This window comes from Trichechus manatus, unplaced genomic scaffold, assembly GCF_000243295.1.
Source record: "Trichechus manatus latirostris isolate Lorelei unplaced genomic scaffold, TriManLat1.0 scaffold00200, whole genome shotgun sequence".
NCBI classification, from domain to species: Eukaryota; Metazoa; Chordata; class Mammalia; order Sirenia; family Trichechidae; genus Trichechus; species Trichechus manatus.
The window spans coordinates 3,050,609-3,065,198 of record NW_004444136.1 but is presented as its reverse complement, the minus strand read 5'-3'; positions in this window follow the sequence as shown (position 1 = coordinate 3,065,198).

Below are 14,590 nucleotides of genomic sequence, written 5' to 3'. Positions count from 1 at the left end.
CAAATACAATGCAATCCCGATCCAAATACCAACAACATTCATTAAAGAGATGAAAAAACTAATCATTAACTTTATATGGAAAGGGAAGAAGCTCCGGATAAGTAAAGTACTATTGAAGAAGAAGAATAAAATAGGAGAACTTGCACTACCTGACCTCAGAATCTACTATACAGCTACTGTAGTCAAAACAGCTTTGTACTGGTACAATGACAGATACATTGACCAATGGAACAGAATTGAGAACCTAGGTGTAAATCCATCCACCTACAGTCACTTGATCTTCCACAAGGGCCCAAAGTCCATCAAATGGGGAAAAGACTTTTTTTTAACAAATGATACTGAGAAAACTAGATGTCCATCTGCAAAAAAAATGAAACAAGACCCATACCTCACACCATACACAAAAACTAATTCAAAACAGATCAAAGACCTAAATATAATGCCAAAAACTATAAAGATCATAGAAGAAAAAATAGAATCAATGCTAGAGACCCTAATACATAGCATTAACAGATACAAACCATAACTAACAACACACAAACTCCAGAAGATAAGATAGATAACTGGGATCTTCTAAAAATGAAACACTTATGTTCATCAAAAGACTTCACCAAAAAAGTAAAAAGACAACCTACCAACTGGGAAAAAAATTTTGGCTATTACAAATCTGACAAAGATCTAATCTCTAAAATCTACAGGAAAATCCAACACCTCTACAACAAAAAGACAAATAATCCAATTAAAAATAGATATTCAAGTGACTAACAGACACATGAGGAACTGCTCGCAATCACTACCCATTAGAGAAATGCTAATCAAAACCACAATTAAACACCACCTCTTACCATCTCACCCCTGCACTACTGGCATGAATCAAAAAAACAGAAAATTACAAATGCTGGAGAGGCTACGGGGAGATTGGAACTCTTATGCACTGCTGGTGGGAATGCAAAATGATACAACCATTTTGGAAAATGATATGGCACTTTCTTAGAAAGCTAGAAATAGAAATACCATACAATCCAGCAATCCCACTCCTAGGAATATATCCCAGAGAAATAAGAGTCATCAGTCGAATAGACATATGCACAGCCACATTCATTGCAGCACTGTTCACAATAGCAAAAAGATGGAAACAACCTAGATGCCCATCAAAAGATGAAGGGATAAACAAACTATGGTACATACACAAAGCAGTACTACACAATGGTATAGAACAATGATGAATCTGCAAAGTATCTCATAACATGGAAGTATGTGGTGGGCATTATGCTGAGTGAAATAAGTCAGCCACGAAAGGACAAATATTGCATGAGACCTCTACTGTAAAAATTCATGAAAAGGTTTACACACAAAAAGAAACAATCTTTGATGGTTACAAGGGAGGGGAGGGATGGAGATGGAAAAACACTTAATAGACAATAGATAAGTGATAACTTTGGTGAAGGGTAAGACAGTACACAGTACTGGGGAAGTCAGCACAACTTGTACAAGGAAAGGTCATGGAAGCTCCATAGACACATCCAAACACCCTGAGGGACTGAATTGCTGGGCAGAGGGCTGTGGGGACCATAGTCTTGAGGAATATCTAGTTCAATTGGCATAACATAGATTATACAGAAAATGTTCTACATTCTACTTTGGTGAGTAGTGTCTGGAGTCTTAAAAGCCTGTGAGTAGCCATCTGTGATACTCCACTGGTCTCACCCCTTCGGGAGCAAGGGAGAATGAAGAAAACTAAAGATACAAGGGGAAGATTAGTCTAAAGGACTGATGGACCACAACTACCAAGGCCTCCACCAGACTGAGTCCAGCACAACTAGATGGTGTCCGGCTACCACTACTAACTGCTCTGACAGGGATCACTACAGAGAGTCCTGGACAGAGCTGGAGAAAAATGTAGAACAAAATTCTAACTCACAAAAAAAGACCAGACACACTGGCCTGACAGAGACTGCAGAAACCCTGAGAGTATGGCTCCAAGAAACCGTTTTAGCTCAGTAATGAAGTCACTACTGAGGTTCGCCCTTCATCCAAAGATTAGACAGGCCCATAAAACAAAATGAGACTAAAGTGGCACACCAGCCCAGGGGCAAGGACTGGAAGGCAGGAGGGGACAGGAAAGCTGGTAATAGGGAACTCAAAGACAAGAAGGGAGAGTGTTGACATGTCATGGGGTTGTTAACCAATCTCATAAAACAATATGTGTATTAACTGTTTAAAGAGAAGCCAGTTTGTTCTGTAAACCTTCATCTAAAGTACAATTAAAAAAAATAGAAACCCTATGAGACAGTTCTACTCTGTCCTAGAGGGTCACTATGAGTCATAATCGAATCCACAGCAATGGGTTTGGTTTTGGCTTTTGGCATTTTAAAGATTAAAAAAATAAATCAATTTGTCTAAGGAAAAAAAGAATATAAAAAAACAAGAACTATTTATATTTAATTTTAATCAATCCAAAAAAAAGAAAAGAAAAAAAAAGAATTATGTTATGCACATTTACATGTAGTTCTTAAAGTAGGGTGCCCAGTTATACCCCTTGTTTTATGCTTTACATCAAGGACAAGTCCAGTGTCTAACTGGTCATAAACTGCAAATTAATTAAATCTAAAATAATAAAGTTTTATTACTGAAAGTAAGATTTATAATCTCTCATGTATTGTCAATGAGAATGTAAAATGGTCCAGCCAGTCTGGAAAACAGTTTGGAATTTTCTTAAAAAAATAAACAGCGTTCACACAAAAACCTGTACATGACTGTTCATAGAGCTTTATTTGTAACGCAAAAAAAAAGTTAACAACAAAAATGTTTTTCAATAATGGGTATACAAACTGTGGTACATCCATACCATGGAGAACTAGTCAGCAATAAAAAGGAATGAATTATTGATACATGCAACAACTTGAATGGATCTCAAGTGATTATGCTGTGTGAAACAATAAACGACAATCTCAAAATATCAAAAACAGTATGCTTTTATTTATGTAACATTCTTGACATGACAGATTAGAGAAATGGAAAACAGATTCTAGGTTGCCAGGTGTTAGGGATGGGGGTGGATGTATCAAAGGGTACCATGGGGAAGATCTTTGTGGTGATGGAACAATTCTGTATCTTGAGTGTGATGGTGGGTATGTGAATCTACACTAGTGATAAATGGCATAGAACTACACACAAGTCACACCACCGTCAAATTCCTGGTTGTGATATTGTACTATACCTAAGATGTAACCGTTGGGGGAATTGGGTGAAGGAGACATGAAACCTACCGTACTACCTTCGCAACTTTATGTGACTGTAATTATTTCAAAATAAAAAGTTACAAAATATATAGACTCCATGCCAGGGAGGGTAACTTCAAGGCCCTGGGCCTGCTCCAGCTACCTTCCTGCAGGACAGAACGGGAGACATTTAAGGAGAGACCTCCATGTGCCCCGCCTCATGGAGAGCAAAGATGAATGAGGCACAGCCCTGTCCACAGGGGCTTTAATGCAGGCTCTGCTGACATGAGAGATGACTCCATGCTTCTAGGATGTCTTGCACAGATGTAAACCCAAAAGATTTCTGACACATCAGTAGAGAATGACTATATACTACATAACGAAAAAGTTACAGCCAGGACCAGGGCCATAGGAGGAAGCAGAGGCATGTTGGATTCAAGCACACAGTGTGGATGTACAGCTCTGTCCATGCCAGAATCCCCTCGCCTGTCTGTCTCCTGTTGTCTCAGCTCACCTGGCTACCTCGCAGGATGCAGTGGTGTCTTCCCTGCTCCTCTAAACCCTTCTCCTACATCCTCCCTCCAACACCAGAGCCTCTTTGAGACACATGGCAAGAGACGATGCCCTGCCCCTCCTCCTGCCATCATCTCTGACTCCAGGAAGTACCCCACATAGATCAGGCAAGAAAGTCCCACTCCACACTCCTCAGAAGGTACCTCTCCTTAGTGGGCCAGGGGCCATGCTGATCCAGCACCTGTGCCCTCTCTCCTAGACTCTGCTCTAGGTGCCCTGCCCAACCAGCACGGAACCTGCTTTCAGGACCAGAGCAGGCCTCTCCCCAGGTGGATGTGGATGGAGTGTGGACATAAGGACCTGAAGCCGCTCACAGTATGGGGCAGAGCTGGAGGATTAGTGGCCACAGGCTGGGGATAGAGGTTCAGGACCAGCTGTCCTCATAAAATCCACGGAGCCTGAGAATTGTAATTCCCAATTTAGTCTTCCAGCTACTTAGGAGGGCACATTTCTCAAGGTAAGAGAACAGTCACTTTTCATTTAAAGTCTGGAGGCTTGCCTGTAACTTTTAAATATTTAGACGTAAATACGTGGGCCTCCACTCGTATTCTTTCCCTGGGCCTGGTAAACGTTAGGAGAGGGCTTGCTCCTGCTCATCGCGGTATCAGCCCAGGGCTCCCTATGACTCCTCCTGGCGTCTTGCTTGGTGACTTCAGCACACACAATGACAACTCGTCAACCCTTGGCCTCTCAGGTTGTTGGCCTCCTCGCTTCAGTGTACTGTCCTCACCCCAGCTCAGCCACCGGCTCCTGTGTTCATCCATTGTCTTTGTCGTTATAATTAACCGCTGTTGTTGCTGTTGTTGTTGTATTTGCCGTTGAGTTGGCTCTAACTCATGGCAACCTTATGTATAACAGAACAAAATGTTGCCCAGTCCTGTACCATCTTCACGATCCTTGGTAAGTTTGAGTCCATTGTTGAGGCTACTATGTCAATCTAGCTCACTGAAGGTTTCCCTCATTTTCACTGACCCTCTACTGTACCAAACAGGATGTCCTTTTCTAGCCATTGGTCTTTCCTGATGATGTGTCCAAAGTAAGTGAGTCAAAGTCTCACCATCCTATCTTCTAAGGGGTATTCTGGGTGTATTTCTTCTAAGGCTCATTTGTTCACTCTTTTGGCAGTTCATGGTATATTCAATATTCTTCACCAACACTATAGTTCAAACACAGCAATTGACAAGTAACTGTAACACCTCCAAAAATTTCTATTTTAAATATTCTAGGTTCAGACCACCAACTGACTTGTGTTGTTCCAGCTTGTCCTTCAAGTTACTCCCACTCTTGCCATTTTTTGTACCATCAAGACCTCCTATCCATGGACCCTCCCACTTTGTTGCTGTTCATCGCCTACTGGCTGTGCTTATACTCCTCACTATCCAGCTTACCCATGTGGCAAGAATGTGTGTGGCCTTCCAACAAAACCTGTGCTCCCTTTAACCCTGGGAATACAAAGACTCCACTTGCCAGCCTCGTTTACAGCTAGGTGTAGCCATGTGACTGAGTCGTAGCCAATAGAATATGAGTGGGTAAGAGGCACAGAGCTTCAGACCTTGCCCGTAAAGCTTCTCCTGCCCCTTCTTGTAGGCTGGAATGGCAATGAAGATCACCAGGTGACCTTGAAGCCACAGGTCATAAACGTCTCCTTCAGCCTGGGACCCCAACTTCCACTCACCTAGAATATTTTCCCAGGGGTGTTAAGTAAGAAAGAAAAGAATTTTTGTTTTGTCTGAATTAATGCATTTTGTTACATCAGTTACACTAATTTAAAAAAAAGAAAAAAGAGTTGTCATCAAGTAGACTCCGACTCATGCCAGCCATGTGTGTCAGAGTAGAACCGTGCCCCATAAGGTTTTCAGTGGCTGCGACCTTTCAGAAGTAATTGCCAGGCCTTTCTTCCAAAGTCCCTCTGGGTGGACTTGAACCTCCATCCTTTCAGTTAGCAGCCAAGAGCATTAACCATTTGCTCCAGCCAGCAACTCCTTACATTAATATTCAAAAAAACAAAACAAAACATAGCCCGGAGGCAAGATGAGAAGGCAGAAAGGGTCAGGAGCTGGTTGAATGAACACAGGAAATCCAGGATGGAAAGGAGGAGTGTGCTGTCACAGTATAGGGCTAGAAACTAGGGTTACATAACAATGTGTGTATAAACTTTTGTATGAGAAACTAACTTGAGCTGCAAACTTTCACTTAAAGCACAATAAAAGAAAACAAGAGTATAAACTAAAAAAAAAAAACCAAACCTGTTGCTGTCGAGTTGATTTAACTCATAGCTACTCTATAGGATAGAGTAGAACTTCCCCATAGAGTTTCCAAGGAGCAGCTGGTGAATTCGAACTGCTGACCTTTTAACCACTGCTGAGCTCTTAACCAACTCCGCCACCAGGGCTCGCACATTAATATAGCCCATCACTAAAATCACTCACCTGCATGTTTACCTGTGAGTGTGACCTACAGTATGGCAGAGTGGTTAAGGGTAGGGCCCATCCAATCAAGACTGCCTGGGTTCAGATCCTGGCTCTACCATATTCTGACGTTGCTACCTTAAGCAAGTTACTTGTTCTCTCCATGCCTCTGTTTCCTTACCTGTAAAATGGAGGCAATACTACTAGCTATTCCTAGGTTTATTATGAGAGTTAAGGAAGTCAATATACATACAGGGTATAGAATAATCAGAACAACGCCTTATGTAGTAAGCACAGTGTATCTGCTACTGTTACGTATGTCCTCAATACAACTGCCTCTCATATTTTCCTGAAAAAAAAAAAACCAATCCTGATTAAATTTATTTTCCCACCTACTCTACCCCTATATACACGCAGCCGAACAGGTTGGAAAAAAGCACAGACCTGCGTTAGGTGGTCCCACTTGAAGTTCATGGCCACAGGTCTCCGGCCAGCTCCCACATCACCCAACAATCCCTCTACATCTCCGTAGCTGAGTCTCTCTCCCCTCTCCCAGACCCCAAACTCACACCTCTCCTTTCTCCCACTCTAAGCTGATATACTCCAGCTCCACTGGGGAAGGAGAAGCTGTCAGAGGAGAACCACTTTGTGCTCCCAATACCAGATCTACCACCTTCATGCACCCCCCAGATCTATGTCCTCACCTCGCCTCTCCTCAACCTTCTCAAATCAGGCTTTTGTCCTCAGGGCGCTGGAAGGACTTTTGTCCAGGTTGCCACACCCAAGGGTCTGGTCTCAATCCTCATTTTACTTGACCTGCCAGCAGCATTGGATCACCCTTTCCCTTGAAATGCTTTATTCCCTTGGATTCTAGAACAAATTCTTCTGACTTTCCTCATACCTCCATGCTTGCCTCCTCCTCCTCCTAACCAATAACCAATTTCCATGGAGTTGATTTGGACTCATGGTGACCACATGTGTGTCGAGGAGAACTGTCAGAGTAAGGTTTTCAAGGCTGTGACCTTTCAGAAGTAGATCATCAGGCTTTTCTTCCAAGACACCTCTGGGTGAACTTGAGCCTCCAAACTTTTGGTTAGCAGCTCAGAACATTTGGTTAGCCATTGGCACCACCCAGGGATTCCCCTCCTCCTTCTACTGTCCCTTAAATGTTGGAAACACCGTGGGACTTCTTCCTCTGCCCTCCTCCCTTCACTTTCTACATTGATTCCCCACATAAAATCAAGCCCCATGGCTTTAGCTACCATCTATAGGCTGAGGAATCCCAAACTCATATTTAGAAAGAGTCCCTACCTCTCCAGTAAGCTCTGGATTAGACTATTTTATCCAATTGCTCACACATCTCCACTTGGAGGTCTAATGGGCAACCCAATGTTTAGCACATCTGAAAGAGAATTGTTGATTTCCAAATCCCCCTCTCTCCCCAAAAATAAATCCTTGCTCTCTCTCCAGTCTATCTCAGAAAATGCCACCATCATTTACCCAATTGTTAAGGCCCAAAATCTAAGCATCATCTACGATTCCTCAAGGCCCTTCACATCTCACACCTCATCAGTTGGCACACCCTGTTAAAGCTCAGCCTTTACAGCACCGGCTGCATCTGACAGCTTCTCCAGCGCCACCTCCACCACCCTCCCTGGGAGCTACCATTGTCTCTCACTGAAGTAGTTTCCTGACTGGACCTGCTTCCACAACTGGCCCCTCCCAGCCTACTCTCCAGCCCACAGTCACAGTTGTTCTTTTAAAACCAAAGGCAGATCATGTCATCACCTTGATCAAAAACCCTCCACACTACATAAAATCTAAACGCTCATCATGGCACGTAAAGTCCCCTGTCATTTAACCCTGGCCCCTCTCCCTGCCCCAATCTCCTCCACTCCAGCCACACTGATATTTTTGCCGTTCTTCAAATAGGCCAAGCTTGTTCCTGATCCAGGGCCTTTGCACTTGCTGTTCCTTCTGCCTGGAGTGCTCTTCCCCAGGTCTTCATAGTCTTACTTCCTCACTTAACTCAGATATCTGCTCAAGTGTCTCCTTTATAGAAAAGCTCTCTCTTTAACAGCACGCTTTCATCATTCTGGATTGCCTTCTTTGTTTTTCTTTATAGCAATTATCCTTTTTTTTACTTTGATAGAGAGTGTATTCAAATATGCCAATAATATATATTTATTTGTTGACTTGTTTATTTTCTATCTCCCCACTGACAGAAAGCAGTGACCTTATCCAACATGTTTAATGTTTGTATCAGAATGTTGTCAGCTGCATATAACAGAAAAAGAAAAAAAAATGAAGTAGACAATAAAGGACATCTGTATTCTCATATAAATTCACATTCAGAAGCTTAACAACATCAGAACCTTGGATGGACAGCTCTGTTCTTCTCATACTGAATAATGGCTGCTGCAGCTCCAGCCTTCACATGACGATCCAACTATGTCATATTCCATTTCTTTGGAATCTTTCCCTGAACTCCTAGCCAACTTCTCACTTTTATATCATTGTCCAGGATGAGGTCATCAATCCACCCCCAAACCTAAGTGGAATAGGGTGGTCCTGACTGACTCTTATCAATCATGAATCCTCTCTGGAGAGGAGGATGAGCCCATGTTCCCAAAGCACATGCTCCCTGATGCAAAGTTCCCTGAGACCAAGGAAGAAAGATGTGTGTGGGTATTGGGTGAAAAACTAAGAATGTAAAAACCACAATGCTGCACCCCTAGCACCTAGAACCTGGCTCAGAGTAGATGCTCAGTAAAATATGTGCTGATCAGATGATGGAATATTTAGGCCTTTCCAGACTGAACAAGGGGTATCGTTGCTGATGTCAGATGGATCATGGCTGAAAACAGAGAATACCATAAAGATGTTTACCTGTGTTTTATTGAGTATGCAAAGGTATTTGACTGTGTGGCTCATAACAAATTACGGATAAAATTGTGAAGAATGGGAATTCCAGAGCACTTGATTGTGCTCATGAGGAATCTGTACATTGACCAAGAGGCAGTCGTTCAAACAGAACAAGGGGATACTGTGTGGTTTAAAGTCAGGAAAGGTGTGTGTCAGGGTTATATCCTTTCAGCATACTTATTCAGTCTGTATGCTGAGCAAATAATCTGAGAAGCTGGACTATATGAAGAAGAATGTGGCATCAGGATTGGAGGAAGACTCATTAACAACCTGCGATATGCAGATGGGAAAACTTGGCTTGCTGAAAGTAAACAGGACTCAAAGCACTTACTGAACAAGATCAAAAACCACAGCCTTCAGTATAGATTATACCTCAACATAAAGAAAACAAAAATCCTCACAAGTGGACCAATAAGCAACATTATAATAAACGGAGAAAGTACTGCAATTGTCGAGGGTTTCATTTTACCTGGATCCACAACTGACTTGACGACACCTAACAACAACGGACTGAAGACGGTAGAGGCCCAGGACCCAGACAGCGTCCAGGATGATGCCTGTGGAGATGTGCCTTCTGCTGCCCGTTGTGTTTGTCTCTCACAGAACCCTGTGAGGTTGACGGCTCATTCCTGTATTTCAGAGGAGATTAGAGATCAGAGATGTTAATCGAATTGTCAAGATCATCAGGCTGGGAAGTAGCTAAGGTGATCAAACCCATGGGAAAGTTCCAAAAGTGGCAGAAATGAAAGATTCAAAAGGAGGGAATGACTGAAGACGAGAGGTTGCGGAGGGAACAACCAGGAGTAACTCACTTCAGCGAAGGCTTAGCATGTGCTGAACCCTTTTACACATGTTATATGATTCAATAGTATTATTCTCATTTTACAGATTTGTAAAATAAGGCTCAGAGAATTTAAATAATTTGGCCAAGGACACAAGCTATAAAAGATGGAAGAGTTAGGATTTGAACCAGAAACAGACTTCAAAAGCTGTGTTCATTCCTCTAGAAAAACCAAAGCAAGGGAAAGCCTTGGAGAGGCAGAGAGTTCTTTCTTTGGGGTGGTAGGGAGAAGAGAGGAAGGATGGGAGAGGGGATCTAGAAATGTTGAGCCCATGGGGAGAGCTGGAAAAAATCTCATGTTACAGCCTGGGTCTTTTCAGGAAAGTAGTCCTTGAAGTCATCTGTCAGTGTGTGTAATGAGGTTCAAGTTTATAGGGGGAAAGGATTTGGAGTGAACACCGGGAAGACAGAGATGGGATCAATTTGAGAGGAGCTGCAGAGATGGCAGGCGGCTGGCGGGCCCCAGGGGCTGGGGGCTGTGCAGAGGGGTCTGAGAATCAGGAAGGTCAGAGGGAGGAGGGGGAGAGGGTGAGGGGACAGGGCAGGACAAGCGCCAAAGGCTGGTTCAGTGTCTCATACTACCTGTCCCGTTGAGGGAGAAGGGCGGGGTTTTTTAAGGGGTTAAGTCAGAGCAGGGCAGACACCAAGGTTTCAGTTCTGCAGCAGACAGCGCCTGGTAGGTTTGAAAAAGACTGAGGAGAAAGGAGGCTTTGTGTGCAAAGAAAAGGGGATCCCTCTAAATGGGGTGGGTTCAGGGCCAAGCAGTGCTGGGGAGTTGAGGCTCAGCTGGCTTGGATCTGTATGAGGCCAGGGAGGACAGTGGGGTGGCGAGGGCAGGGATCTGGGGGAGGGGAAGAAGTCTTCTGAGACTGGGAGCTGAGTGTCTGGTAGACTAGCCAGAGAGGCTAGGGGTGAGCAGGGTATCTGACTTTTCCTTCCCAGCTCTAGAGCAGCAGTTTTGATCTCTGTGGGGCTCACCTGTCTGGTGCAAGGGCAGCTGATAAATGTGTGTGATCTGGGATGAATGACCTTAGTGTTACTGCTACCATTTTGGATTAGATGTGGGCATTGTTTTGCTAAGAATCATAATTGACAGGAAAGTGCACACTTTGCTAAGATCCCCACATCAAATCCTGTGGGCCATCTGTGGAAGTCAGGAGTGGGAGGGAGGGTCATCTCTGCCAAGCAGGTCCACCCACCTCGGGGTCAGCCCTGTCTCACGTGTGCTGGGGTGGGTGACGCTCCTGTCAGAGACAATGGGATCAGTGGAATGGAAGAAGAGCCAAGGCCGGAGCTCAGAGAGCATGCAGCAGTAAGCTGGGGCTGGAATCAGGGATGCCCTGAGCCAGCCCTGAAGACAGAGGAGGAGCAAACTAGGGCCAATAGCCCACAGAGCAGGCAGAGAGGGACACAGGCAGCTGCAGGTAAAGCTGAGGACACCAAACTCTATGGCCTTTCTGCTCATGGCAACATATTCCAGTTGCTGACAAGAGTCAAACTGAAAAAGGAAGTGTAAAATTGGGGAAAGGGACCCATTTGATTGTTTGTCCACTATTGAGGAGGTGAGCTTTCCAAGGACAGACCCTTAGTCCTAGCTCTTCCCTCATCCCCGGCAGAAGTGGGCCCTCTGGATTTGTTCAGTAATAACGGGGCCTAGACACACCATCTTCCCATACTTTTTCCCTCTAGTACTGTCCTTGATGAACAAGATGATGTTAATCTCTAACTCGTCCATGGTGGCTTTGGCTCATACTCACCCCATGTTGAACGTGTTCCTTTTGACTGGGTCATGAGAACACAGGGCTTTACCATCTTACCTTGCTGCAACCCTAGCATCCAAACACACAGCCTCACATCCTCCCTGGATGGTCCTTTCCATGCTTTTAAAGCCCACCCATCTGGAGAGAGGAGCCCTGTCTCTCAGCCCCTGCTGTGGCCCCATCCTGCCTGAGCCTTTCCATCACACACTGAGTCCTGGCCTAAAAGAAAAGGCTCATCCTGGAGTTTATCATCATCATTCAACCAATCTATCATTCATTCAACTATCGATAGGAACTTGGGTGAGGTACTCAACTCTCTGGTAAAATGGAATGAACATGAAGATTAAATGAGTAAATACATGTAAACCCTGGCATCTTTCAAGTACTCACTACAGGTTGGTAGCTTCATTATTGTTGTTTTCATTATTATCTATATTACCATCTACTCAAACATTTGCTGACATCGACTTTGCGCCAGGCACACTTCACAGAGTGTGCAAAGAAGAATGGTAAGCAGGACTGCCAAACATGTATCCACCTCTACAGTGCGTTACCTGCAAAAACTCACCTTAAATAAAGCATTTCTTTTAGACATCAAGAAATTCTTTACATTCTCTTGCATCATGACCTGTCAATTACCACGATTTCTTCCCCCTGGACTAAAGGTCTTATCCAAATGTGCCGAGGGGGCCATAACGAAGCGAGTGGTGTACATGGTCAGGGATGTTTTCCTTTGCCCTTGTCAATTTGCTGAAAAGAAGGGCCTTCCAAGAACAATGACAGGACAGTTTTGTCTTCAGCAAAGCTGACCCAGCATGCTGCGTGTGATGGTGACCATGACACCTGGTGGCCACCACTGGAACTACATCCAACTTCCTCAGTCATGAAAAGTCCTTCCACCTGGAGTGACCTTGAGGGCTACTGGGTGAGAAAACCAAAACCAAACCAGTTACTGTCAATCAATTGCAACTCATAGTGACCCCATGTGTTGCAGAGCAGAACTGCTCCATACGGTTTTCAAGGCTGTGACCTTTTGGAAGCAAATCACCAGGCGTTTCTTCTAAGGCACCTCTGGGTGGGTCCGAGACGCCAATCTTTTTGTTAGTAGTCAAGCACTTAACCATTTGTGCCAAACACTACCCAATTAAGGCAACCAGTTAGAAAATAAAGAGAAAAGCAACACAGTCTCGGCGAGGCAGCATGTACCAAGCCCAGACTCTGTCATTTATGAGCTGGGAGACCTTAAGCAAGTTACTTAGCCTCTCTTAATGATTCCCTCACCTGTACAGGCATCATTATAACACCCACCTCTTAAAGTCAATATGAGGATGGCATAAAATTCTGGAAGTGCTAGCTTGATATCTGGACGGTTGTCTCAAAATCTTAGTACCTGTAGCCCAAATGTCCCCAGGCTCCAAGCCACTGGATTCAGCATCATTAATACACAGTTCATTTAAATACAAGCCACTCTTGCTTGGATTCTTGAAAGTTGGTGTCTCCCACACGTTTCTGGGACCACCAAGGAATACCTACCCATGCTCACAGATCACTCCCAGGTACTACCACAGAAGGGCCACGGACATCACACACCTCACCTCTGCCTGCTCTCTATAAGGCACACCTTTTCTGATTTTAAACCATGCAGTATTACCTTGTTCTGTCCAAACAACTGCCTACAGGTTCCACATGAGCACAGCTAAGTGTTCTGGATTTCCCATTCTTAACAATGTGATCCAAAATTTGTTATGACCCACGCAGTTGAATATCCTTGCATAGTCAATAAAACACACATCTTTCTGGTATTCTCTGCTTTCAGCCAAGATCCATCTGACGTCAGTAATGATACCCCTTGTTCCATGTCCTCTAATGAATCTGGCTTGAATTTCTGGCAGTTCCCTGCTGATGTACTATTGCAATTGTTTTTCAATTATCTTCAGAAAAATTTTATTGAGCTTTTCCATCATCATCTGGGACAAAACTATGGGACCTAATTAAAAAATAACTAAATTATCAAATGCAACTTCTTTTTGTTGTTGTGCTTTAAGTGAAAGTTTACAATTCAAGTTAGTCTCTCATACAAAAATTTATCCATACATTGTTTTCTTCCCTAGTTGCTCCCCCTGTACTGTGACAGCACACTCTTTCTTTCCATCCTCAGATTTCCTGTGTCCATTCAACCAGCTCCTGGCCCTCGCTGCCTTCTTATCTCGCTTCTGGACAGGAACTGCCATGTATCTCCTTGAGCTAAGAAGAACACTCTTCACGAGTATCATTTTATGTCCCATACTCCAGTCTAATCTTTGTCTGAAGAGTTGGTCTTGAGAATGGTTTTAGTTTTGGGCTAACAGAGAGTCTGGGGGCCATGTCTTCTGGGGTCCCTCCAGTCTCAACCAAACCATTAAGTCTGGTCTTTTTACTAGAATTTGAGTTCTGCACCCCACTCTTCTCCTAATCTGTCAGGGACCCTCTGCTGTGTTCCCTGTCAGGGCGGTCATTGTGGTAGCCAGGAACCATCTAGTTCTTCTAGTCTCAGGCTGATGAAGTCTCTGTTTTATGTGGCCCTTTCTGTTTCTTGGGCTAATACTTTCCTTATGTCCATGGTGTTCTTCATTCTCCTTACTCCAGGTGGGTTGGAACAAATTGATGCATCTTAGATGGCCGCTCACCAGCTTTTAAAACCCCAGATGCCACTCACCAAGTGGGATGCAGAACATTTTCTTTAAAAACTTTGTTATGCCAATTGACTTAGATGTTCTCTGAAACTATGGTCCCCAGACCCCTGCAACTGCTACTCTGTCCCTCAAAGTGTTTGATTGTATTCAGGAAACTTCTTAGCTTTGGTTTAGTCCAGTTGTGCTGACT